Source organism: Pelodiscus sinensis, chromosome 6 (assembly GCF_052426305.1).
Source record: "Pelodiscus sinensis isolate ZL-2025 chromosome 6, ASM5242630v1, whole genome shotgun sequence".
NCBI lineage: Eukaryota > Metazoa > Chordata > Testudines > Trionychidae > Pelodiscus > Pelodiscus sinensis.
In genome coordinates this window covers 46,020,425-46,047,621 of record NC_143057.1, presented here as the reverse complement: position 1 = coordinate 46,047,621, position 27,197 = coordinate 46,020,425, and the positions used below count along the sequence as shown (strand labels likewise).

General features: G+C 38.1%; 1 long non-coding RNA gene across 1 annotated transcript in view; it reads right to left on the bottom strand.

The window, feature by feature from the left end:
* Window positions 1-6,561: 6,561 nt before the first annotated feature.
* LOC142829860 (uncharacterized) overlaps window positions 6,562-27,197 on the bottom strand; it is a 42,687-nt gene continuing 22,051 nt past the window's right edge. The window contains exons 2-3 of the long non-coding RNA XR_016349793.1: window positions 22,344-22,443; window positions 6,562-6,641 (exon numbers count right to left, since the gene is read on the bottom strand). This is a non-coding gene — a long non-coding RNA (uncharacterized LOC142829860). The remainder of the gene's footprint in view (window positions 6,642-22,343; window positions 22,444-27,197) is intronic.

The following is a 27,197-nucleotide window of genomic DNA, read 5'->3' as shown; positions in this document are numbered from 1 at the left end:
CTAATGATTCCTATGTCTAGCATGCGTTTTGCTCCACCTTAATCTGTTCCCTCTTTATCTATGTAGTAGTTCTGTAAGCCCCACTCACACATGGCAATGCATCACTGCAGGTAATGTGATGCTCTCAAGTGAGTTAGAAAACACTTCCACCTTTGTAAAAATCATGGCTGTTCTTTTCTAGCAGAATGATCCCTTTCCCTATATTAAGGCTTTCTAATGGAGTCTCTCCTTAGTCTGGTGCTCTATGCAGTTTCAATATGAGACCCAAGAGAGTAATAGTTGTATACAGACAATATTTTACAATGGCTCCAGCACATTCACATATATGCAATATGTGTATGTGTGTGTAGTAATAGTAGTTATGCATTACAAATTCAAGACTAAATATTCAATGATAATGTTATCTACTCCCTGCTTTTACATAACCAAAAGCAACAGGGTCTCCCCCTGACTCGCATCTAGGTGCTAATATAACATTAGTGTTTAATTATAATCCCTGTTAATAAGACCCTGTTAAGGCATTACAAAGTAGTACTTCAAACTTTTACAATCTGCAATTCCAAGGAGAGTTACATATGTACATTGAGTTTTTATTTGCAGACTGATCGTTATGTTGCATCTTCACCTCCTTATCTGACTTCATTAGCTACAATACAAAATAATGGCAGATGGATGGAAAATTGACTTCTTAAAAGCTTAAGTGTTTTGGGAAGATGGGGACAGTGTGATAAGGCTAAAAATAATTTCACATTTAGGGAAAATGCAGCTTGAACACAATAAAAATAGACAATGTTAGAAGAGGGTTTTTTTTAAAAAATAGACTACTCTCAGAGAGTTTCAGCTAGAAGTCCAGTGAGAATAGAAATGTTGGCAGGTTTTTTTAAGGCAAATGTGTTCAAGTCCTGTTTTAAAGGGTCAGCCAGGGTTTCTGAAGTACTTCATTTGTTCTGTGTAATAATTTTCTTCTACTGAATGAAATGTCAAATCTTCTGAAGATACAGCTGACAGACCCTTCTTAACATGACTTTTGTCACATACAGTGTCAAGATTGAAAGCGGATATTCACAATCAAGCAAAATGTTTGTTTTTGAGATATTTAGCTGAACACTAGTGAAGACAGCAATGAACATTAGACACCTGCTGACATACCGGCAGTGTTGGTTTCTTTCTTCTCAGTGGCACATGCTTTACATTCCCATTGGGGCATCTGTACTGAGGCATTCAACATTTCCAAAAGCAAAGGCAGTTATTATATAATGATGGGCAAAGAAGCCAAACAGAGGCCCAGATATGGGCTGTCTGATATTGCATAGTAACTAGAGTTTGCTTTTTAGTTGTAATATGTTATATTATATAACTTTTAACTTTCCAAAATGTGAGACCTAGGTTCACAATGATATACACTTTCAGATGTTTAGTCTTTCATTTGATTTACTACCAAATGCTCTGACCTTTACTCAATTTAAAATTGGTCAAAGAATGTTCTGGACCACATACCATAACTGTAAACCTAATCAATTCGTCACTTAAAAATTAAGTTCACACCCACTGAAGTGCACTGTTATCATTACAATTTCAGTTTTTTCATTGTCGTCATTGGTCTTAGGATGACGTCATTATGATTGACACTCCTGTTTTATCAAGGACCTCATCCAAAAAACACTGAAGTTACTATACTACCACTGATTATTTGGATCTGGTTTTTACGTCAAGGATGTCAGTCATTTTTGAAGATTCAGAGATCTAATCCCTGCTTAACAAGCTCTTTCTTCACACTAAGGCCATGTCTACACAAGGAGATTATTTCAAATTTACAAAGTTTGACTTCTGGTCATTCGATTTTACACATTCGAACTTCCACGTCCTCACTACAGGGAAGAATCAAATGTAGTCTGAGGCAAGTTCCGTTAGTATGGATGTGCTACCTCAGTCTTGCTGCCCAGGAAACACTCTGAGGAGCTCCATGAGTCCTCCCAGAAGCCAATTAGTTCAAACTAGTGGCACTGGAGCATCCACACTAATGTTATTTCAGACTTTCAAATTCAGGAATAGTGTTATTCCTCATGAATAGCAGGACTACAGAGTTTGAATTCCACAACCCCTTATTCTGGAATAACGGGCTTGGTAGTGTGGACACATCGCTTACAAATTTGACCAGGGGGAGGTGGGAGGGAGGGAGGCTAATTTTGGACTGAAGTCCTAGTGTAGATCAGGCCTAAATGAGTATCTGAGGCAGACTTCACTCGGTAAGATTCAGTGAAAAGAATGTCAGTTCAGTTTTGGCCTTTACCAAGAAAGTCTCACCAACCAACTTGAATTCACTTTGAAAATGAAAGCATACAAAGTAGGCATAGCATGTCACCAATGTTTAAACATGGTGCTGTACAGACACACGGCTTGCAAAAAGTGGATTGAAAGTGACAACATGTTATGCAAATGAAATAGAACAAAATGCTGGCCCAAGATTCTCTTTGTTTAGGAAAATCTAGGAATTTTCTATTGTATTATTTTGGAGACAACCAGACTATGAGTGATTCTACAAGGCATGACTATGAAACAGACTATGAAACAGATGAGTGATTCTACAAGGCATGCCTCCTTCCCCACCTCCACTTTTGCTCTTTCTAAACTGAATTTCAGTCACATTCAGAGTTTTCACTGATTAAAGTGTTAGTCATTTGAGGGGTATGGAGTTGATTATTCCATTTCAAATTGCAACGCCTATTCATGACTATTTTAAAGTGTGAACACCTAACTTGAACCATCATACCACCTTTGTACATTCATTAATTGAGTAACAGCATGTATAACTATCCATCTGAATTGTGTATGTATATATTTAGATAGCTGCACTTGGACTTTAAACTATATTATTGCACAGGTGTGATCTGTTTGGGTTAGTAATTATTTGTGTCCCCATTGTCTGGGGTATTTAGAAGCAGGGCCGGCTCACAACATTTTGGCACCTGAGGTGGAGAGCTCAAATGATGCCCCCATACTCCCTCGCTTAGGCCAAAACTTTGAAAGGTCTCAATACTGCCTTCTTCCTGTTCTACTCTAGAGAAGAGAGAATACATATGCACCGGCAGCAGACACAATTTTCTACACTCTGGGTCCTACTGGCGCCCCTTTCCCCTCCCACAGTCTGGCACCTGAGGCAGCCACCTCAGTTCACCTCATGGTAAAGCCAGCCCTGTTTAGAAGGGGGTAAAGCACTAGTAAATATCCTACAGATAAACAGTATTATTTTAATCTTTAGGTTCCTGCCCCAAATATAATTCCGAACAGTAGAAACAAGGCAATTCAAAGTTAGCCTGATATTTCTGTCTTAACTCAAGCTATCATGGATAATCATTGAGTTCAGGGCACCACTTACTCCTTAATGTGCAATTTCCTGTCCTTTCCAATTGGTGTCACAAAGCTAATGTGTTTTAAATGTGGCTTTGTGTGTATTAATAGGACATACTGACCTTCTGTTTTTTTCCTACTGAAATGCACTTGCTTTTTATGTTCATTCACAGATTAAATGCGTTTACATAACTGTTAGGCATGAAAAACATTCATGTCAGGCAGCGTTCAATTGTACATGAATGTGAACAAATATATACATCAGGTTATATAAAGAGAAGCCTATAAAGAGAAGCCTCCTCTACAGACTTGCTTCCCTGGTTGAACTATATCTTCCACAACACCCACTGGCTACATCTAGACTGGCATGATTTTCCAGAAATGCTTTTAATGGAAAAGTTTTCCATTAAAAGCATTTTCGGAAAAGAGTGTCTAGATTGGCACGGACGCTTTTCCGCAAAAGCACTTTTTGCGGAAAAGTGCCCGTGGCCAATCTAGACGCACTCTTCCGCAAAAAAACCTCGATCACCATTTTCACAATCAGCTCCAAATTTATTCACAGGTAGTAATTGAGAGGCTTTACTGCTATAGTGATTTTCCTTAGCACAAGGTGTTTGCTAGTGACCATTCCAGCAAGCATAAAAGGCTTTCTCTTTGAAGTACAGGAGGGCTACAACTACACTGGCATGAATTTCCGGAAATGCTTTTAACCAAAAAGTTTTCTGTTAAAAGCATTTTCAGAAAAGCGCGTCTACATTGGCAGGACGCTTTTCTGGAAACGCACTTTTTGCGGAAAAGCATCCGTGGCAAATCTAGACGCGCTTTTCTGCAAAAAAGCCCCGTTCACCATTTTCACGATCGGGGCTTTTTTGCGGAAAACAGAACTATGCTGTCTACACTGGCCCTTTCGGGCAAAAGTCTTTCGGAAAAAGACTTTTGCCCAAACAGGAGCAGCATAGTTTTTCTGGAAAAGCACTGATGATTTTACATTAGATCATCAGTACTTTTCCGGAAATTCAAGCGGCCAGTGTAGACAGCTGGCAAGTTTTTCTGGAAAATCACATGATTTTCCAGAAAAACTTGCTAGTGTAGACACAGCCGAGGTGTTTTACAGGTTTTATGTAGCTTATTAGCATAACAGTTTGCCAGTTTTAGAACCACCTTAAGGATTAAATTCCCCAGGACAAGCAGCACTAGCTATTTGAGTCTGGCACAAAGTATCCTGTCAGTTTGCAATTTTAGGTGAGAGGGCATTATTCAAAACAAAATAAAACCAATTCATTTGAAACCTACCAAATACATTCACAATTTGCAATCGATTCCCTGTTAGGCATTTGACCAGTTACATTCCAGTAGAATCCTTTATTTCCTGTTTAGCAAATTTAACAAAAGTGTCCATAGCCAACTATTTAAATTAGATTGTTTCTTTGCCTGGATTATTTACACATTGCTTAGGAGAGAGGCCGCACAAAAACAAGGAGTCCATTATAGCAGATTTCCTTTCAACACATTACCACAATTGTTTAATTCCTTCCACACTCCCAAGGAGTCAACTTCTCACCTTCTCATACCCTTAATCACTTGCAATATTCCTCAAATTAAAACTTTGCTCTTTTCCCAGTAATTTAACTTTCCAATGCCTGTACTTCTGCTTTCCTTATTCTTTCTACTATGCCCACACAGGGCCCCAAATCTTTTACCCCCTTAACACATGATTATTCCTTCTTATGGTCTGTACTTGATTCTGCTTTTCCTGCTAAATGACTCCTTTCCAGGCACACAGGTTTTGTCCATTACTAATTTATTAAGAAGAATGGGCTCCTTGATTAGTCATCATACCTTCTGATTCCTTTACTCTGGTAAATCCAAATATTCATTTTTAAAGTCAGCTAATTTTTCTTAAAAAACTCCTCAGTACAGGATTTTTGATAACAGACAGACTGCAGCAGTCTTTTGGGTGAGATTAAGGGTCTATAAAAGTTTTCCAATTTGCTTTCAAGGTCTGCATAATATAAACAAGCTAAATTATTATCAGACCATGGGCCTGCCTAAACTTTTTCAATACTTGCTTCAAAACATACTTTACTCCTTTTCCTCTTCATTTACACTGTGGAGTGCGCTTAGGAATAGCCATCCAGCCTGACACACCCCTTTGGTTGTGGCAGTTTGGAAATATCTGAGGGTTACTCATTGCTTGTTACAGTATGGCTCAGTTGTACTGCTTGTCCTTTGACTTTGTTTACATGATCAGTACATTTAGGTAAACATGACTGTTATGTTCCCGCGTTATCTACAATTCATTCTTGCTACAATGGCGTACATTCCTAGAGGCTTGCTTCTGGCTCATCAGTAGTAGGAAAGGGGGGGAGGGGAATGGGAAAAAGGAGGGAGAATTCAGGCCTCACTACCCCTATACTTCACACATACAGAGTTCTTCTGCAGTTGACCCCTACAGATATACAATTCCAGCTACAATAGTTGCATATCTGGAGTCAATGTACCTTAATTCAAACTTTGGCACCATCCCCATAGTAGAAGGTTGATGGGAGAAATGCTCCCACAAGCTTCCCTTACTCCTTGTGAGGAGGAGTACTAGTACCATTGGGTGTGCCCTCAGCGTTCAATTTAGTAGGTCCTTTCTAGAGACACTAAATCAAACACCGGAAGATTGACCTCCAGAGTGTCGATCTGCTGGTAAGTATAGACATGGCCTAAAATGCAGCAGATATACATTTAAACATCATTAGAGTGGCAACCACAGGAATTTAAATTTCAGTTACATGAAGACTTGAAACCAAAATGTGTCCATTTTTGTATTCATATATAAAGCAACTTTTGTGTTTTGTTTCACTCATTTAAAGAGAGTGAAACACAATATGGGCTTGCCATTTACACATTTCCACCCCAAATATAAAACTTACATTGAGAACTAGCTGAAAAATGAGAACATCCACTGACATTTTTGTTTTTGTTTAAAGCCAAAATTTGGCTTTTGGTGAAATAATTTTGTTTTTAGATGTATATTTGCCAGAAAAGCTCTCCTTTACTCATTGAAAAAACTTTTCATTGAGAAAAATTGATGGATTTTCCCTTTTATTTAGGTTCTCTCATGATTTTAGGGGAGAGTATTTCTCCCACTGAGGTCAACAGCATAAGTTCTGGGATGTCATTCCCACATAAGTTTAAGTCCCACAGCATATTAGCAAGTCATCCTACCTGCAGTGTGGTGGTGGGGAGCGTGGAACAGGGGGACACAGGTTCTTATTTTCTTTAGTGGACGCAGGTAAAGGCTCCTATATGGATTAAAAGTAGTTTTCAGTTACATGTAAATAAAAACAATGTCCATGCTGTAATCACATTTTGTTAAATGAGTTTTCTTGATCAATCACATTTCTATATCCAGAATCAGGCCACATACAATATAAAGGCATACTCCTGCTTTTGAAACATCAAAATAACATTCCCTTGAGGTAGCAAAGTATAGGATTTCTATCACAACACCAAAGAGAAAAAGAGCAATTTTAGAGCTTAGATAGATCCCCATTAAACAATAGAAAAAGATCCTAAGTTCTAGTTTTTAAAATCTTTTCTCGTACTTTCATACCACTGAACACAATGGAGAAAAACATGAGCTATTTACCAGTGTATGTATTTATTTATTTATTTTGCTCTTGGAACTTAACACACAAAAGATTTCTCTGCTCTTTCATTTTATAATCCCAGCTGCTGTGATTGTTTTTGTTTAAATAAAGTAACTGGTCTCAGTTGAGCCCAATAATATTCCCCACATTGTTGGGATGTTCAACAGACCCTGATATGAGGCAAAACTCCTGTTGTAGCTCTCCTCTTCAGCGAACAAAATTTAACTCCTTCCCTGCCAGTCATCATTATGTAGTCTATATATGTTCCATGATCGAATATACCCCCACAATCTGCAGAAATCATGTGATTTCTTTAAGTAGTTCAATATTCCTTTTCCATGAATAAAATGCTGCATAAGCTTGAACACCATAACATAACCATGTTCTCTAAACACACAGTCTACAACTTTACTTACACTAGTAATTCAGTAGCTTACTCACACAAGTTAAATTCCATACATGAATAAGGCTCAGATCCACAAATGGCCTTATTCACTTTAACCCCAGACATAAGCCACACTGCAATTCATAACATCCCTGCTTGGCTGCCAACTAACTCTGTTGATGCTTAAGCTAGCTTTGCACCTAAAATTTCTCCAGGCACCTAAGATTTTGCCTTTGGATAGGTATACCACTTCTGTTTCATCCCAGGTGCTGATCTCCCATCAAAACCTGAACATGTTCCATAAACCAAGAGAGAGAGTTAGGAAGAGAAGTGCCATCTGACTAAACGAGGGGTGGTCAATAAGCAGCCCATGGGCCAAATGCAGTTCGCCCAGGCTAGCCCTAGCCAGCTGATGGCCACTTTATTTACTTGCCTGTCCACGGATATGGCTGTTTGCAGTTCCTGTTCGCCATATATCACTGATCCCATTGCCTGTTGCTTCCGACAGCTCCTATTGCCTGGGAATAGTGAAACACAGCCATCAAGGCTGCACCTGTAGACGCTTAGGTAAATAAAGGGTCAGGCAGCCTGCCATGGGCTAACCCTGACAAATTGCATCCAGCTTGTGGGCCACTTAATACCTATCCTGGGCTAAACTGTTGAAACTCTTGCACTTTGGATAAATTATTAAGGAATCATTGGGACAAAAGGACTAAGACCTTGGCTTACCAACTTCCCAAGTGATTGCCCTAACAACTGGTTTGTCAATTTAGTCACTCTGTTGCCTCTAGCACACCGTTTTCGGTATTTATACATAGTGAAACTTTAACAAGCAAGCTTGAGACCCGTTTCATGGCTCAGTGGTTTCTCCTGTGAGGTGGAATCCCCCTGTTCACACCCTTTTGTCACCTCAGACAGAAGGGGGAAATTAATCTGGATCTTTTACATCCAGGGGAGTATTCTAACTACTATACTAAAAGTTATAAATTGGGCTGTTCCTCTTGCTCTGGTCATGCTGCGTAGAGTGAGGTAGACACCTAACTCATTCTCACAAGAAGTTATTTAGGCTCCTAAGCTGCCAGCTGCCTGATTTCACAAGAGGGCTTTCCAGCTAAAGATTTCCAGTAGAGATAGATACCTAAATCCAGATTGCTGGGATGAACCTAAGTCCAGTTTAGGGTATACCCTGAATGCTGGTAAGTCTACTTTAGAGAACTCTAACATTTGTGGATCACAATCTTAGGTATCTCATCTCCCTATACAATGAATGAGAAGACATAGGTGCTTATTTCAGGCTTTGCAGGTCTCATTGTTGTTCTAGTTATTTTCTAGGCACCTCTGGGGGAATCTGAACATCAGGACTTTTCTATGTATTCATCTCTTTCCTTTAGTGCTGTCCTACAGACTGTTACTAAAGGGGTCAGTAAGCATCTTAGCTTGGCAGCTGGGTAAAAACAACTCTAGGGAGGAGGTGGCAATGAGAACAAAAGCAGAGGTTTCCTGGAAAAGCTCTGCCACATCCAAAGAATATGTCTGCTTTCTCAGAAAAGTTTCCAAAAAGGCGGATACGTTCTTTCGCCATCCCTGTATTCCTCAATGCACGAGGAATAAGGGATGTTTTGAAAGAGGACGTTTTTCTGAAATTTGCCCTTGTGTAGACGAGCCAAATTTTGGAAAAGCTTCTTCCGAAAAAACTGGAAGAAAATACGCAAATTGAGGTTTGCAATTTGCGTATCTTTTCCTAACTTTACTTTGTAATGTAGACATAGCCTGTGGTGCGAGATCTAGGATGCAATTTGACCTGCATGAACTGGTCCCTTGGGACATGATTTACCTTGAATCCTTGTGACTTTTTTATGTAAATGTCCATTCATCACATAATAAAGATTGCTCAGGTAGCAAAATAGACTGGAATATCTAAGGGGACTATCTGTGACTCCATTGTGCTACTGTGGGAATTACATTTGGGACTGGGTTGGTGTTACAGAATTGTAACAGTTTGATTCACCATCGTCACGTTGGGAATTAGATGAGTCCATGGTCCTCTTATGGTCAGTGTCTCACCAGTCATCACTCCACTATCCTGTCTCCATTTTTTTTATCTGGACCCACATTTCTCTCTGGACCACGGCAACCTCAGAGGCCAGGTGAAACCCCAAAGTCTAGCCCGTTGCCTCAAGGACAAGCTGCAGTCTGTAAAGGCCATGCTTCATTGTGGCAAGGTGCAGGTCAAGTGGAAAAACCAGGCCTGCCCATGTCCCTTATTCCTCGTGGAATGAGATTTACAGGGATGTCAGAAGAGCAAGCCTGTTAGATTTAGAAATAATGGGTGTGCTCAAAAGATGTGGAATACGTAATATGTACCTCCGATATCTCTAAATAGTGCTGCAGTGTAGTTGTAGACTGATATTTCTACTCACTGTGGACACTGGTAAGCCCACATGGCTCAATGAGAAAAACTGGGGGCTGATGAAGCTGTGTATAGAAGTACATACAATCTCGTAGAAGTGTGTGATCAAAATTATAAATGCTTCTGAGACCCTGTACCAGGTATACTATAGCACTGCCACACAAGGCCCACATTTGCAAGGGGCCAATAATGACTACATGGGGACCACAAATATATTTGGTGGCAAGCCTACAAAATATTAACCTGGTCCTGCCCTGCTGGAGTGGGTTACTGCACCACTTCAAGAACATACCACTAGTTTAGGATGTCTGCCCCAAGATTAACACCCAATCCAGACAGCGTTGAAATGTGCCAGTTGTAAAAGTCTTTCCCCCAGTGATTTCTCAATGCAAAGACTCAAGTAGATTCACTATTAAACAATAAAACACAAAAGCAGTAGAGGCACATGCACAAAACTCCAGAGGTCCCAGGTTTGGTTCTGCCTATGGTAATAGTCTTTAGATCTAGAAACCATTACAGAATAGACATTTTTTAGAAAAGGGGAAAAAGTGCTTGTTATTGAAGATTAGTGTTGGACTAAAATGTCTATTTGTATAATGAAATATTTTCACTTCTGACCTCTCAGCTGTCTGAGTTTGCCTCACTATATATTTTCTCATCCTTTCCCCATAAAATCAACACAGATCCTGTAGAGCAAGTGGTTTCCCATATCTGGATTTCCCTTGAGAGCTAGGTAATAACAATAAGTTGCATTCATTAAGTATATTCTTTGACCCTCTCAGCATCTCTCTGAAGTGGAGGCTCAGTAAGCAAACATGTCACTCAGTTGACTAGAGTCACCAGTTCAAGATAATTTAATTGTTCTATATGGTAGTTATTTGTTCTATAGGAAAGCACTGTTCCTTCCTCTCTTCTCCAATGAGAAGTGAAAGTGTATGATTCTTAGGCATAGTAGGAGAGAAAACAGCAGGAAAAAAAAGAAAATGGATTTTGAGCAAAATTATGTGGAGTTAGTAGTTAAGATCCCATGGGAAGAATGTGTACGGGGGTGTCATGATCATGACGGTTAGCCAGTAGCCTGGGGACTAAGGGGTTAACTATGTTCCTTACCTAGCCAGGTGGAGTGGCCAATAGGAATGTAGGTAGGAATTTCAAACTGGGACAAAATAATTTTTGGTTTTTCCCTCCTTTTTTTCTGGAGGCAGTTCTCTCCAGCTATTGAGGGGGACAGACACTATGTCTCCCTCCAAGAAAAGACTCTTTCTTCACTTTCTGTAAGAAGGGTAAAGTTTAGATAAATCCATTAGGTTTTATTGTTTTATGTTTTGGGTATGGGATCTGATGTCTGTGCACTTTTAGACCCATGGAGTTTCTCCATGAGTGTATTATTTGTTACTTTTCCATCTAGTTATTATGCTTGCAACACGAATATTGTGGTGATAATAAAAGTTTTATTTTTTCTTTTATTAACCTGGTATTTGTTAATGGTTGTGTTCTGCTTTGTACTTTAGGGCTGAGATTTCCCAAGTGATCTCTCCCTGATTTTTCACATCAGTACTTGGGTGGTGGCAGCAGAAGTTTTATTCCCAAAATCTAGGGATTTAAGATTTTGTGGGGGAGGGGAAGTTTTATACCAAAGTCTGGTAGAAATATAATCTGTGAGTAACTACTGTGGTTGGAAAACTGTTCCCAAGGAGTCAAGCTGGAAGTCAAACAAGATTGAGTGGGATCCCACAGGGATCAGTTCTGTGTCCTGCTTTGTTAATTTTATCTTCAATGATTTAGAAAATGGCATAGAGAGTATATTTGAATTTTTCAGATGATATCGAACTGGAAAGGACTGCAAGTGCTTTGGAAGATAGAATTAAAATTCAAAGTGATCTGGACAAACTAGAGAAATAGTTTGAATTAAACAGAATGAAATTCAATAAGGACAAATGCAAAACAATCCATTTAAGAAGGAACAATCAGTTGCTCACATACAAAATAGTAAATGACTGCCTAAGAAGGAGTACTGCATATTGGAGCACCAGTTAATATGAGTCAATATGACTCTGAAGAAAAAGCAAACATCATTCTGGGATGCATTAGCAGGAGTGTGGCAGGCAAGTTGCAAGTAGTAATTCTTTCATTCTACTCTGTACTGATTAGGATTCAGCTGGAATATTGTATCCAGTAATTTCCAGGCACCATATTTCAGGAAAGATGTGAACAAATTGGAGAAAGTCCAGAGAAGAGCAACAAAAATTATAGGTCTAGAAAACATGACCTTTGGGGAATAGTGAAAAGTCCTGGATTTATTTGTCATCTGGAAAGAAAAGCCAGAGAGAGGACATGATAACAGTTTTCAAATATGTACGTTTGTTACAAGGAAGAGGATGAAAAAAAATTCTCCTCAACTTCCAAGGATAGGACAAGAAGCAATGGTCTTAAATTAGAGCAAGGGAGGTTTAGGTTGTATTTTAGGGGGGGAGGGAAAATCCTAATTGTCAGGGAAGTTAAGCATTGGAACAAATTGCCTAAGGCAGTTGTAGTATCTCCATTAATGGAGGTTTTTAAGAACAAAGTTAGGCAAATACCTGTCAGGAATGGTCTTTTTATTATAACTTAGCCCTGCCTTGAGTGCAAGGGACTTGACTAGATGACTTATTGAGCTCCTTTCAAATCCCATACTTCTAGGATTCTATATATACTGTAATTGCATTTCTATTGAGGTCAGATCATTTAATGTTTAGTTATTACCAGTTCTGTAACAAATTCTCTTTCAGAAGCAGGTGCTTTAAATATTTTAGCTCTTCTCCACTGATAGTAAAATTAAGGCTTGACTGTCAGCTGATAAATTCTTGAAAGCTAAAAAGTAGTTACAAATGGATCAAAGTAAGAAATGCTGTTTAATTTAGAGAGAGAGAAATGTAAATATAGTAATGTTATGAGTGAGACTTCCAAATGCAGGTCCCCCATCTTTGGTCACTTGAATTAGTTAAGCTACAGATAAGGGTGAAAAATGTATGCCAGCACATTATAAATATTTGAAACAGTAATTCCATTTCTAATCTAGTCCATCAATGCCTCAGATTGGTGCTCATCAGTTGTGAGGATTTTTAAAGGCTACCCTGGTTTAGCATGTAGGCCTTGATTTATGATTAATGGGTATGTTTCCTTTTTACTTACATGGTCTTAACCAACCAACTTCATGCTATATTTATTTATGTATTTAAAAATATTTGTACCCTACCTCTTTATTTAAAATATTTGAGGCGGGAAACAAAGAAGCAGCATTTGTTGGCATGATAGGTAGCAGTCTCAGCACAACTTCAGTTTACGTGAAATGTGCGGAAGTAGCTAACACTCCATAGAATATGCATAAATTAAGGCTTAAATTAATTATTTTTCTGTCATCTAGCAGCCTGTTGCCACATTTTTTGACCATCCATACATTATTTTTAGTAAGATCATCATCTCAAGGCTGTCCCCCAAATAGCACTGGATGAATTCAGAAGACAGAGACTTAAAACTTGGACTATGCTTGATTTATCTAATTTGGGATTTCCTTGTCATTGTTATAATCATTTACAGAACTGATTTCTGCAGACTTTGACATTCCTCCTTCATTAAATTAAAAAAAATTGTAGACTTCTTTCAGTCCTGCTTATCAGACAATAATCACCAGGAAGAGCTTTTAAGAAACTATGCTTATTGTCAGATCAACTATAGGGAATCAAGTATACCAGAATTTGCATACATAGGTCACACTTATGGCCTAATTGGTTTCTGGAGAACCATCGTAAGTCAAGCTGTTGTAAGTCGAACCCTTATTTTTTAGAAGCACAATGTTATAAATGGCGATTCTCTTCCTTGAAACCAATTTCATACCCTAAAAATACCAAAACTGACTCTGGAAATGGAGGAAAACTATATAAAACACTAATATATGCCAACATTTACAAACATTTATTAACTTAAACATTCAATATGAAAATAAAGCACAGAAAATACATTTGAAAATTCTTAAGTATACAATACTGTATAGCACTAAAATTCCAGGACTGAGACTGCAGCTGGGTCATCCAGATCATCAAAATCTAATTACTTGCAAAAGGAGGTGAGTTTTACTGGGGGAGCTTAGTTAAGATGAAGTTAGTTTCTGGAGGGCTTTTCTCAATGGACTGTACTGGCTGAGGCTTCTGACTGTCCTTGTGCATTTCCTGTTTTGGGATGATGGGTGGAGTCTGCATCGTACGCCACTGTAAATGTGAGCTGCAGACATAAATTAGGGGATTCCAGGAGCTATCTCGAATGAAAAAAATGGTTGTAAAAGAGGGGAATCGTAAGTCGGGAGGTCACAAGTTGGTGGTCGCCTGTACTTCTCCCATTATTGATCAGGAGATATTGCCAAGGCAAACAGTTGCACTTAACAGGTTGCTCTTGCTTTTTTGAAAATTATTGGGAGTCCCTGAAAGAACCCTTACAGTCTTCCTTAGTTACAGTATTTTGCATACTTGATGGATATTTTGATGACTGCTATTCATCTCTTTACATGAACCATGATGGAGATTACTTTCAGTAATCCTACAGATTCTTAGATTTATTTTTTCCAAAATGACTTATTAGAAGAGGTGTACAGAGGAAATATTTGCTCCATTCTAGCGGTCCAACAGCTCATTTAATCTTAATTACCTCATTGTTTAAATGAACTGTAGGGCACTATTATTGAAGAAAAGAGGCACATTCTTATATAAATTCGCCATATTGAGAAGACCCAGTCCTACAAACCTTTAATCAAACAAGTGAGCACATTATTTCAAAGGGACTACTTCTGTTCGTTAAGGTTTGCATCACCTGGTCTCTTTTGCATCTTTCCATCAGAAATTCTCAGAGTTTTTGTTTGTTTGTTTTCAAACCGTTTCTATTTAATAAGTTAAATTCCTACAGAACTATAATCAGTAATTTTTTTACATAGTCCAAACATTCATGAATATTTTCTCTGGAAAGCAGCCTAATTAAGACCTAATTAGATTTTATAAAGAATTTTTTTATTTGATGTATGACCGGCCTTTTTAGAGCCACCAGAGCCACAAGGAAGAAAATAAAACACTTTAAAATTTGATTCAATCTTTTTTTTTTAAGGAAGTTATAGTTTTCCAAAGAACTGTTTGATTTTCTTTAGTAAATATGTATTTAAACATTTTCACAAAAAGTATTTTTCTTTGTACATAACCAGATATAACCTCTAGTAAAGATATAATTAGGCTTGGTATTTTTAACATATGTATATTTTACCCTTGAGACTAAATGGGAGCAATACACTCTCTCAGGCAAAGATATACACTAATTAGGATTGATATTTTTTAACTGTGCTATACTTATGTAATTAATGTAATTAGGCAATATTTTTAATTATATCAAGTAATTATGTACACACATAGGCAGTTTTTCAAAGTTTTAAAGAAGTTCTGTTCAGTCATTTGCACAAAGATTTATTTATTACTGTTCCCTTTTAAGAATTTTATGGGTTTGCTGCACTTCAACACTTGAGCCTGCAATTTGCTCTCTTTGTGGAACTCCGAATGATGTGGAGCCCAGTTACTTTAGTGGGGGTGCTGTGTTGATGTAAATTCACCTGCAGGATGGGACCATTTACATGCTTAATATTAGTGGTTTTAGGCCCCCCTTACCTAAGCTTTGGGGGATATTCAACATAGATATAAGCTTTACACCACTATTTAAAACATTTTCTCCCTGGATAAAATTTACTTAACAATTCTTGCTACATTAAAGGTAATAAACACCATTTGGTGATATCAAAGAAGATTCTGCGGTGGAAGGGGCAACACCTACTCCATTTTCAATAATATTAAATGTATTCCCCTTGACTGGCTGATTATGGGGATATACTGTACACTGAAATCAATGCTAGGAGTCGCTGCTAAGCATTTAGTTTGCTATCAGAATTGGATTGGGGGAAGACAATGTGCTGTAAGCGACAAATTGAAGGGGAGAGGACCTGATGATCTAGATTTTTCTATCTTCATCTACAATTATGATTAAAATATTTGTGGTCTGTAATTTTACAAGTATAGATCAATGTAGCATGGTTTAAGACACAACAAAGGCCACAGAAACATGATAAAGGCTTAAACATTTTTCATTTATCATCAAAGAGAGGTGTTTAAATGTAACCCTCCTCAGCAACGGTTTTTATTCTTGCTGTTTGTGATAATTTTCATAATCACTTTTTTATTCCCTCTAGGTTTGGTTTTCCCCACTCTTGTGATGGAAAATAAAGAACATCCAGTAACACAGAGGTCACAATAGAACTTAGGAACCAGTGGCTCACCAGCCTGTGATTTATCTCCTAGGTGTCTGGGCACATACAACACCTTCACTTCCTGTCAAATGGTCTCAAACCCAAAGAAGGCAGCAGTCACCATTTTAGTGCTGATTTATCTCTAATAAGGAGATATTTGATGTCAGTTGAGTTGTCAGTTGATAGGTACCATATCACAAATACACAATCATAAAGGACATTATCATGAGATATATCTACAGCCCATAGCAGTGAACCTCTGAGCTGTCTCAACAGATTCAGGCAAAAGGGGCTCATACTATGGTGCCAAAAATAAATGGGTAAACATAAATGCTTGTGCTGGAACTCAGTTTAGGTCTGGCCTAGGGGTGTCTATGGGTGCCCAAGCTCTAGCCCAATCAATAATTTAAAAGCTGTGTCTATACAACTGTTTTCAACATAGTAGTACAAGTCCAAAGAGGCCAAATCTGACAACCTACACATAGAAATTTGGCAGCCATATTCTAAATAAGAGCTTGTTTCTCCATTCCAGTGGGATTTTACAATATGTAATAACTATATATTGTGTCTATTTGACAAGACAATACTGATATAATAGGCAATAAAGTTTTAGTGACTGGGGAAGTATGAGCAACTCAAACTGATGTAATGTAGTTCAGTTATATAAGTGTGAGAAGTAGCTTAAATTATTATGTAAGGCTTTTAAGAAAATGCATTTAGCTTAGCCTGGTACTGCATCCAGTCTAACGAATTCTTTTGAAATTCTGTTATTTAGCCCTGTCATGGCTTCCCACTTAGCTGATTATTGGCTTAGCTATATTTGTATTTGCAACAGCTGCACATCAGAACCATAAATGAAAGCTCTATTTTTTCACATGGATACAGAACACCAAGTGACAGCAGCTGGATTATGAGCATTTACTATGGAAAGTAAAAGAAACTGTTAGTGTTGTCCTAAAACTAGTAAAAGAAACTGTTAGTGTTGTTCCCCATCTAACCCATTTTAATTCCAAGAAAGGTGAGGGAAGAAGCAAATATCAACAACCAAAAGAAAGTTGACAGAATGCATAGCTGCGTCTAGACTGGTGAGACATCAGGATTATGTGCTACCCTTGACCAAGAATTAAATGCTATTGATTTCAATGGGAACTATCTGCATGAATTGAGAACAGTATATGGCCCAACCAAGCCACTATTTATTAAGGCAGTAGGAAGAATCTCCATTCTCAGAATTGCTTTTTTTTTTACATGAATAGAATACCAGTTTGTCCTCTTAAAGCCTTCTTGATTTACAGGTATAAAATGTATCCAGCTATTAACTGACTAGATTATTACTATGTGGATTAATCATCATGATTTTATTAACAGTAATGTACTTAAATTGCAGGAGCACAGATGTGGGGAAAATCAATAAAATTGTTTAATAATGTAATTCAATATGGTACAAAAGATGGTTAGTCATGTTCTGTTAAGAAAGCTTTTAATAGCCAATGAAAGTTTACCATTTTAGAAGAAACAGGGACTTCTTGGCCATTTGAGTGATTTTATAAAAACTGAGTGCTCACTGTATGAATTCAGTATCAGACATAGGTTCACACAAAGGAAAAATGTGAAACTTAGATTTATTTGACTTAATGAGACTTTACTTGAGTAGTTTCAAAAGACACCATTAACCTTTCCATTCCAGTTTTATCATTCTATTTATTGCGATGGCATGGAATCTCATTTCAGACTTCTTTTGAAGAGCTAACAATACCATTTCTTGTGTTGTCATCTTAATCTTTTTTCCTCCCTCTCTCGGCTATTGATCCTTGTAACTTGTGTTTGTGTGTGCATGCCCATCAGTTTTAAGCGGTTATATTATCATTTGGACTGTAGTACACCCACAATGTTCTAGGATCTCTTCTCCACACAAAATCAGCCTGGTCCCTGCCATAAACACTTTATAATCCAAAGCACAGGAAATAATCCAAAACACACATGCTCAATAGGAGTAAGAGATCTGGGAAACAGTAATGCTGGAAGACATGTCGTTGTGACAGTGAATCTTAAATCAAACATGCTTGCAAAAATGCTCACTGAATGTTTAGATTATATAAAGGGACCATCTCACAGAACAGCAAAGAATATGTCAACTTGGTAGTTTTATGTTCTAGTTAAATTGCTCCTGGAATGGTGTTTTCACACAGAGGTATGCTAAAGAGGAGCCTATCTATCCTCTATTTGCATCATTCCAGTCTCCACTGGTTACCTCTTCTCTATCATATCAAACGTAAGCAGCTTTGTTTTTACTATCAAACCCCTTTCTGACCTATGCCCACCTTACCTGTACTCTCATTATCAATATGTTGAACTGCCTCCTTTCAGATCATTATACTAGTTGCTTCACCTACTTGTTAAGCATCTTTGGGCTTTGTTCCCATGCAACCACTCACACTTGGGAGATGCGTCCTATAAATTCCCAAAACAATTTACTCCACTTCAAACCCCTTCTCAGAACTCTGACCAATGTTGTCCCATTGTTCTCTTGTACATCACCATCAGTCTGCCTGCTTCTACCTATTGTCTCATTGATCCTTAGATTTAGGAAATAGAATTTTTGTTCTGTGGTTGTACAATGCGGATCAAGATCCTATTGTACTACTTGCAAGTGTGTCTAGACTACATGGCTCCATAGACGGACCCATGTAGATGAGTGTACTTGGCAAAGGGAAATGAAGCGGTGATTTAAATAATCGCAGCTTCATTTACATCAAAATGGCTGCCGCGCTGTGCCAATCAGCTGATTGTTGGCACAGTGCAGTACTCTAGACGAGGCACCGCCGACCCCAGAACCCTTTGTCGTCAGATCCTTTATGCCTTATTTAAATTGCAGCTTCATTTCCCTTTGCCGAGTACACTCAGACAAACCCTGACTGTGGGCTACTAGATGCTCTGATAATATATAAAAAAGAATTCTACAGTGGGGCATAATTGATATAGTAAGATTCTAGGATTGTCACTGTAGAGAACAGGGGGGCATGGCCTCCTGCTGAGACAGATAGGGACAGATTCATGACTGTCTCCCAGGTAGGCAGAACTGGAACATCCTCAGCTGCTCTGCTGAAAGCAGAGGGGTAGAACAGGATCAGAGTGGTAGAATAGAAGACCAGCCTTTTCATTCAGTAAAGGAAGAGCTGCAAGAAGAGCAAGATGTTTCTTCCCTACTGCTGGAGCTTAGAACTGATGGAGGCTGGCACCATGCCAGAGATCCAGAAACATTGTCAGAGCTGCCAGATCCAGGGGACCATGAGAAGATGGTGGCCCTGCCACTGGCTGTTTACCAAAGTGAGACTAAGGACAGTCCTGGAACAACAGGACTCGAAGGGTACGAAGTATTCCAGGGTAGCATAATAGAGTTTGGCTGTAGGAATAACCGTATACTGGTCAGTATGTTGTAGCCCAATCTGATAGGATCCTGGGCTGGAACACAGTGGAGTGAAATGTCCTGTGTGCCCCTAATCTGCCACCCCATCAGTCCAGGAAGCCTATTTAGGTCTTATACCTGCCAGAGTTAGGGCACCCAATTACTTTTGACTGTTACTCCTACCTGAGAGCAAATTGTCCCCCATCCTCTAAACTTCTGTGCTGCTCTGCATGGACTCAGACCAGAGCTACAAACTGTTGGCTGCCCACCTTAATAGAGGGCCCTGGGTAGAGAGAGACTAATTGATGCCATAACTGATTGCTAGCAAAGATGTCATCTAGGACCCTAGCTAGAATAATAGAATCATAGAATCATAGAGATGGAAGAGACCTCAGGAGGTCATCGAGTCCAAGGCAGGACCAGTCCCAACTAAATCAACCCAGCCAGGGCTTTGTCAAGCCGAGACTTAAAAACCTCTAGGGATGGAGATTCTACCACCTTCCTAGGTAACCCATTCCAGTACTTCACCACTTTCCTAGTGAAATAGTTTTTCCTAATATCCAACCTAGACCTTTCCCACTGTAACTTGAGACCATTGCTCCTCGTTCTGCCATCCGTCACTACTGGGAACAGCCTTTCTCCATCCTCTTTGGAACCTCCCTTCAGGAAGTTGAAGGCTACTCTCAAATCCCCCCTCACTCTTCTCTTCTGCAAACTAAACAAACCCAAATCCCTCAGCCTCTCCTCATAGGTCATGTGCTCCAGACCCCTAATCATTTTGGTCGCCCTCCGTTGTACCCTCTTTAATGCGTCCACATCCTTTCTATAGTGGGGGGCCCAGAACTGGACACAATATTCCAGATGTGGCCTCACCAGAGCCGAATAAAGGGGAATAATCACTTCTCTAGATCTCCTGGCAATGTTCCTCCTAATGCAACCTAATATGCCATTAGACTTCTTGGCTACAAGGGCACACTCATATCCAGCATTGACTCATATCCAGCTTCTCATCCACTGTAATCCACAAGTCTTTTTCTGCAGGACTGCTACTTAGCTAGTTGGTCCACAGTCTGTAACAATGCTTCGGATTCTTCCGTCCCAAGTACAGAACTCTACACTTGTCCTAGTTGAACCTCATCAGATTTCTTTTGGCCCAATCCTCTCATCTGTCTAGGTCACTCTGGACCCTATCCCTGCCCTCCAGCTGTAGACTTCCAGGCCCTGCTTGAGGGATACAGGATTTATAGACCCCCTTCCAGACCTTCCAACAGAGAGGAGAGGCAAAGGATGCAACAGCCCTAGGGTCTGGTGATTTTAAAGAGCCTGGAGCTCCTGGCTATTACTACTGCGGCAGTTGCGAGGCCCAGCACCCAAGGCCTTTTGAATATCTGCCAAAGAATCACACAGTACACAATGAGTATGCTCTAAGGATTAGAAAGGCTGTGCCTCGACCCTTCCAGGAGTGTGGAACCACCTCTTCCTCACCTTTCCCAGGGGCCCAGCATAGCTGTTTGCTGCCTTGCTCCCTGCTGCTTGGCCCTGCCACAGGATAGAACTAAGTGACTTCTAGCTAGTTCCCTACTGCATGAGTTGCTCTCAGAAGAATTCATAGCAAGGAGGCATGGTCTCCTTCCTTGACACAGGGTCACTCTGAAGCCTGTAATGTCTTTGAGTCAGTGTGGAACAAATGAAATCACTGGAAGCATAGTTGAGAGCTCTTTCTCATTTATAATAGCACCAGGTTCAGTCAGCACTGGAATCTGCAGTTAGTTATTGTCCAATATGTACATTCATACAGTAGCATGAGTTTCTATGTAGTTTATAAAACAGAGGCACTTCCATAGAACCCCCTTTATGTTTTAGAGCATCTTACTGGTTTGATGCCTATTGTATTGTATTGTATTTTCCTTAAGGGATGGCTAGGCAGTATTGTACCATTATTGTCTTCTGGATAATACAGTTATTAACTATGGTCGGGGTTTCACAGAAGTACTATAATGGAAACTGCTTAATGTGTATTTGCTTATTCAGCTCATTCCCAGCCAATATTACCCAGTTTGGGGGCTCCCTGGTATTGGCTTCAAGCAAGGATTATCTGTGTCTTCTGCTTCTGCAAGCCCTTTCTCCTCTGGAAAGATCCAATGGGCTATGAACAGGCCTGGGAGCTAGGAACATCCAGCTTCAAACCCCAGATTTTTGAGGGCCTAACTCTCAATATTCATCAACTTCAATAGGTTTTCAATCCAATCCTTAATTATCTATAGAGTAGTTAAGAGAATTAACGAGCTGATGTACGCACCATTATAGCTATATAGGTGTGAAGTACTATTCATTTTAAATAATAAAGTATCCAAAAGTATGCTGAGTTTGCTTCTGTTCTTGTCACTTTTTGACAAAGCCACCTCCTTTAGAAAATTAATTTTTAATCTACTGAGGAAGCAATAATTTCAGTGAACATTACCTTCCCTACTAAAAAATTCACTGCATAATTTCCAAGTAACGTGGCTCTTAGTTTTACCATTACTGATGTTCGCTTTGCTGGAGGAAAGTAATATCTTCATCCTAGGGAAGAGTCTTCTGAGGGTGTCAAAATGGTGAACATTGAAAGATCTTGACATTAAAAATATGAAGTGACCCAATGATCACTAGGTGAAATATCACACAAAATCCACCTATTTCTTGGATGTTAAGAACTATATCCTTTGCTTTTATTCATTTTGAGTAGTTTTCTTTTAGTTTTATTTAATCTGTTTCTACAGAACATCTTCCTGTTTCACATCCCCCACAGGGCAACCACTCCCAAACAACAGATTTACCCCTCAAGTTCCACAGATGCAGCTACTTACCACTGTTGTCTTCTTGGGACAATCTGGTTGTCTGCCTAACACCTTCCTCCCCAGGCAGTTGGTGTCTTCTGGAGGTGGCTCTAGTCAATCTATCAGCTAGCTGTAATTAGGAATGATCAGAGTCTGATATAGTTCTGGACAGACAAATATCCTGCTTACTCTAAAGAATGAGGATTGGAAACCAGGGATACCCACCAAAGACATAAAATGGAAGGGTAACTATCCAGCACTCAAAGGATACTACGGGCTACTCAAATTCTAGATGGGATCAAAAGAGTTTAGATTAGAGTTTTCTGAGTGGGCTTCTTGCAGACTGTAGGCAGAGCTATATGAACTAAATCAGACCATATCCACTGGCTTTCCAGAGACCACTCAGCCACCAGCTCATCCCAGCATTACACTTGGGAGCACACTGTCAAGAGATCAAATATAAGAGTGCATGCCATCAATGCATGTGTCAAGACAGCGTGTTATGTTCAAGTGTCCCTCCTTAAATTGTTACTATACACCTCTCATTCTAATTCCTTAGACAAAATTATCTCAATGAGTACAAGCTTTTTAGGGTAAGCACTGTTACTTCCTATATGCCTTTATACCAATTAGCACATTCTGGTAACTTCTACAGAAAAAACAAGAAAGGAAAGATAGTCTTGCAGTTAAGAGACAGAGTCATTCAATTTCCTGAACTGCAAAACTGGAATAAAGGTTATTATTTTATAAGGATTTGTTCATTAATATTTGTACAATTATTTGAAGCTTTTGAATGGAAGTGCTCTGTGTTTTATATAGATTAGCCTTAAACATGCATGCTTATTTCTAGTCATGGGTTGTTGTTTTTTTTATAAATACCTCATCAGGAAAACATTTATAATAGGTTGATTTTCCATATTATTGTTTTAATGGATGCTAAGACTCCTTAAGTTCTAACAATGGAAAATTAAGCACAAAGTTAGTAAACCTCTTCCAGGATTGGTGAATGTATATTTCGATTCTCAATCCTCCGTGCCTATGTTGTGCCAGAAAATATGCATATGGACAGTTACCAGTTTTGTGCATCTAGTTATTCGTAGGGGCATGCAAATAACTTTGGGCACCATTTGAGTAGCAATGTATCCATATTTAACTTTCTATGATCCTTTCCTGGTTGTGAAAATGACATTAGTCCCCTGGGCATTGAGCTGAGAGATATTTCTGCTCAATTTTGTTTAACCCTTTGACTCCAAATACATTAGCACCTAGCATTAGGAACTAGCAACAGTAATTGCTAGAGTTTAAGGTCATCATTTGCTCCAAGACAGTTATTTCTAGTACTGAACTTTATGAACTGAAGTCATTATGATACACTCCATTGGTTTAATGTGTTAGGAACAGAAAAATACAGTTTCTATAAAAATGCTGTTAATTAAATTCCATTTACAAAAGATTATAAAGTATAGTATAGGTTTCTATATGTGGATACTTATAATTTTTGTTTCTATACATGCTGAGAAAACATGTTTCTAACATCAGAAACATGCACAAAAGAGTGTTTTATCACACTTGCAATGAACTTCAGATAATATGAACCATACATCAGTCTTTTGAAAAGATTCTTTGGACTGCAAATAAAGTCAGGAGTTTGTTATCAAACTTCCTCAATGTGAATCCTTTTGATTTTCTACTATCTGGAAAAGTGGTGATACCATTGCATAAAGGTCAGAATCTCTACATAGTTATGACTTCATTTCACACTCAGGTGGCACAGGGGGGCTATATTGCTGCAAATAACCAAAAGAAAATTCCCCTGTTAAAGTAAGTATACTATATCTTGGCATTACCTATAGCTTGTTATTTGTTATTCTTTGCTAAAATGAAGTTACTAATGCAAGTTCACAATTGTGGACAGGGGGGTCTTGACCTTTAATAAAAAGGTTTGTAGAATTTAATAGGGATGAAATCAATAGGTTTGTGTAGAAACTAGCCAGGATTGTATAGAAATTACTCACAAAATCTATAGGCTGTAATAGAATATTACATTTTTTAGAATGTTGAAAAACCCTATTAGAACTTAAATAATAACAAATAATTTAATAAAGAAGATTGAATCAGTAGAGCATCTCATACTTTAATTTAAAAATTCTATAGGAAGGATACCATTTACTATCAAATTTCTTAAGACTGTATCCAAAAGGGAGAAATAAACCTTAAATGTTTATGTAATTGTTCATTTTTCATAGGTAACAAATGTGGGGTTTGTTTCTACAAGTACTTTTGCTCTTGCTGTTAAATTCACAGTGCTTTTCTTGATTACATACCAAGTCCTCGGATGCATTATTGGAATGAATTATGCAACTCTCAGAAGGGAGAAGGAAAACATGTATAGTTGGCTCACACAAATCAAATGCTTTTGTTTGAAATTCTATCATGGATCACTGAGGTTGTGGGTGACTTGATGAACCAATACCTTTTTTCTAAAACAAATGTACAACTATTCGGGTACTGCATGTATCTGTGAGTAATCATGCAGCTTATCAGAATAACTCATTATGTCAAGTTGTAGTTAATGCCACAGTGAAGTTTACATCTTCAAGTGATTATATACAAAAAGCTTAACCTCAGTGTGTGACTGCTAATGAAAATAAGAAAATATATATAAACCAAGAAACCAATGGCACTTAACCTCTGCCTGGAGCCACAGAAGATACTTTAAAAAAATCAAACTGCATACAAAACACACAAGAACTGTAATCAGCACACTTCATATGCTGAAACAAGGAAATAACTTCAGATAGTCTATATAGCTGGCAATTTCTACCTTTCTTCATTTCCAAAGCTCTTGGTTATCTCTCCCTTTCTCCTCTTAGGTTTTCCTTAAACCAGTATAAGAAACTTGCTTTCTTCTTTCAGTGTAAGACCACTGTAATTGTAACAGTATCATTTACATCCTTCTGTTTCCTTTCAAAATGTTTGCAGTCCACTACACAAATATTTAATAATCCAGTTCTTAAAAAGCTACACACTTGATACCTATCACTATTGTTTGTGAGGCGGGAGAGGGAGGTAGAGAAGGAAGGGAAGTTTGGACCTTGGCCATTTACCTTGCATTAGGATTGATGATTTAGAGGCTATGTGAATAATATTTGGTATTTAGTTTCTGGAAACTGGGAGGCTACGTCTACACTGCAGTGTTGTTTCAGGATAGCAGAGGCATCCTAAAATAGCTATTCCGTGTCTTTTGAGCATGCCCATTATTTTTGAAATATAACAGGCTCACTATTCCGACTTCCCTTTAAACCTCATTTTGTGAGGAGTAAGGGACTTTTCAGAATAGCAATTTATTTTGAAATAAATGCTGTGTAGACAGTGACAAATTTTGAAATAAGCTATTCTGAAATAACATTGAAATAAGCTATTCTGAAATAACATTGAAATAAGATACACAATTTGAGCTATGCAAATTTTGTATCTTATTTCAACCTATAGTACAATATAGATGCATCCGGAGAGATTAAACATACCAAAACCTTATCCTAACAGTTTAGAACATTTAAAATAAAATTCAGGTTGAAAAAGGGGGAACAAATGGAGAGATGACAGGGAAGTGGTGAGTGAGAGAGAAAGAGAAGGGTGATTCTCATTCTATTTAAAGTGGTTCATTCATCTCTAATAGTGACATTATCTATACAGTTATTAGTAGATAATGTAATAGCAGTATCATCATCATTATGCCATTCAGAATTTCAAGGTCACTACCCCATGTAAATAACTCATGTCTTTAATACACTAAAACGAGTAATAGATATTCAGGAGGAAGGATCATAACTCTATCAGGAACATAATATCTTCCTGATAAGTTGTTCGCTATGTACCATATAATATAAAATATGCATCAGATTTAATTCACTATAAATTGATGAGATAATTATTCATGGTGGACCAAATTGAAAAACAGAAATACAAAATTAAACAACCCAGTGTTGTTAACATATATACAATATTCTTTATTGGTGAAATTTATGCAAGCTCTCTAACTCTCCCTCTCCATTAAAGCTTTGAAAGTTTTCCAAATCTCACTGAGTTTGAAAACAAGGCACCAAATTTATAAAAGAATGAATGAAGTAAATTAAGAGGTTAAAGATGTCCTTATTGGATAATAAAAAAAATCAACACATTCAAAAGTTCTTTAATATCTTAGAAGTATAGCATTTACTATAGGGCAGTTTCTACTCTGCTTACACTCGTCAAGAAGTACCTCACTTCTGGAGCAATAACTTTGAAATCAACAGGACTGCTCAAGAGTTAATACTAAGTGCAAGTAAGAATATCAGAACCTGACACACAGAATATCAGAACCTGACTTGAACCAGGCCCAGATCTGGCTTAAGTTCCTGATTCAAAACACACTTAAGCATGTACTTAAAAATTTCCTCATATGAGTAAAGCTATTCATGTGGTCAAGCAATTGCAGGATTCAGGCCAAAATTCATGTGACAATTGTTCAGTAATAAACAGATACAATCTCAGTCAGAATGTATTGTGCATTATTGTATATACAGGAAAGTTTTATGTTGCAATTAAAGGGAATAGTTTAATGACTAAGATTTATAGTACTTCAATTTTTCTTTTTCAAGTCCACTGAGAATAGTATGTAAAAAATTAGACTTTCCACAATCACAACCTATTATAAATATATTTACTAATTTCTATGGTCCAAAAATCCAGAAATATTCAGTTATCAGAATAAATTAAGTGCAAAAAATAAATTTTCCATGATGTAGTTTTTATATCCCCTCTTAAATTGTACTTCAGAGATAGACATGTTGAATTAATGATAAGGTAAGTAAAAGAATAATTTGGAAAAGAGACCTAGATAGC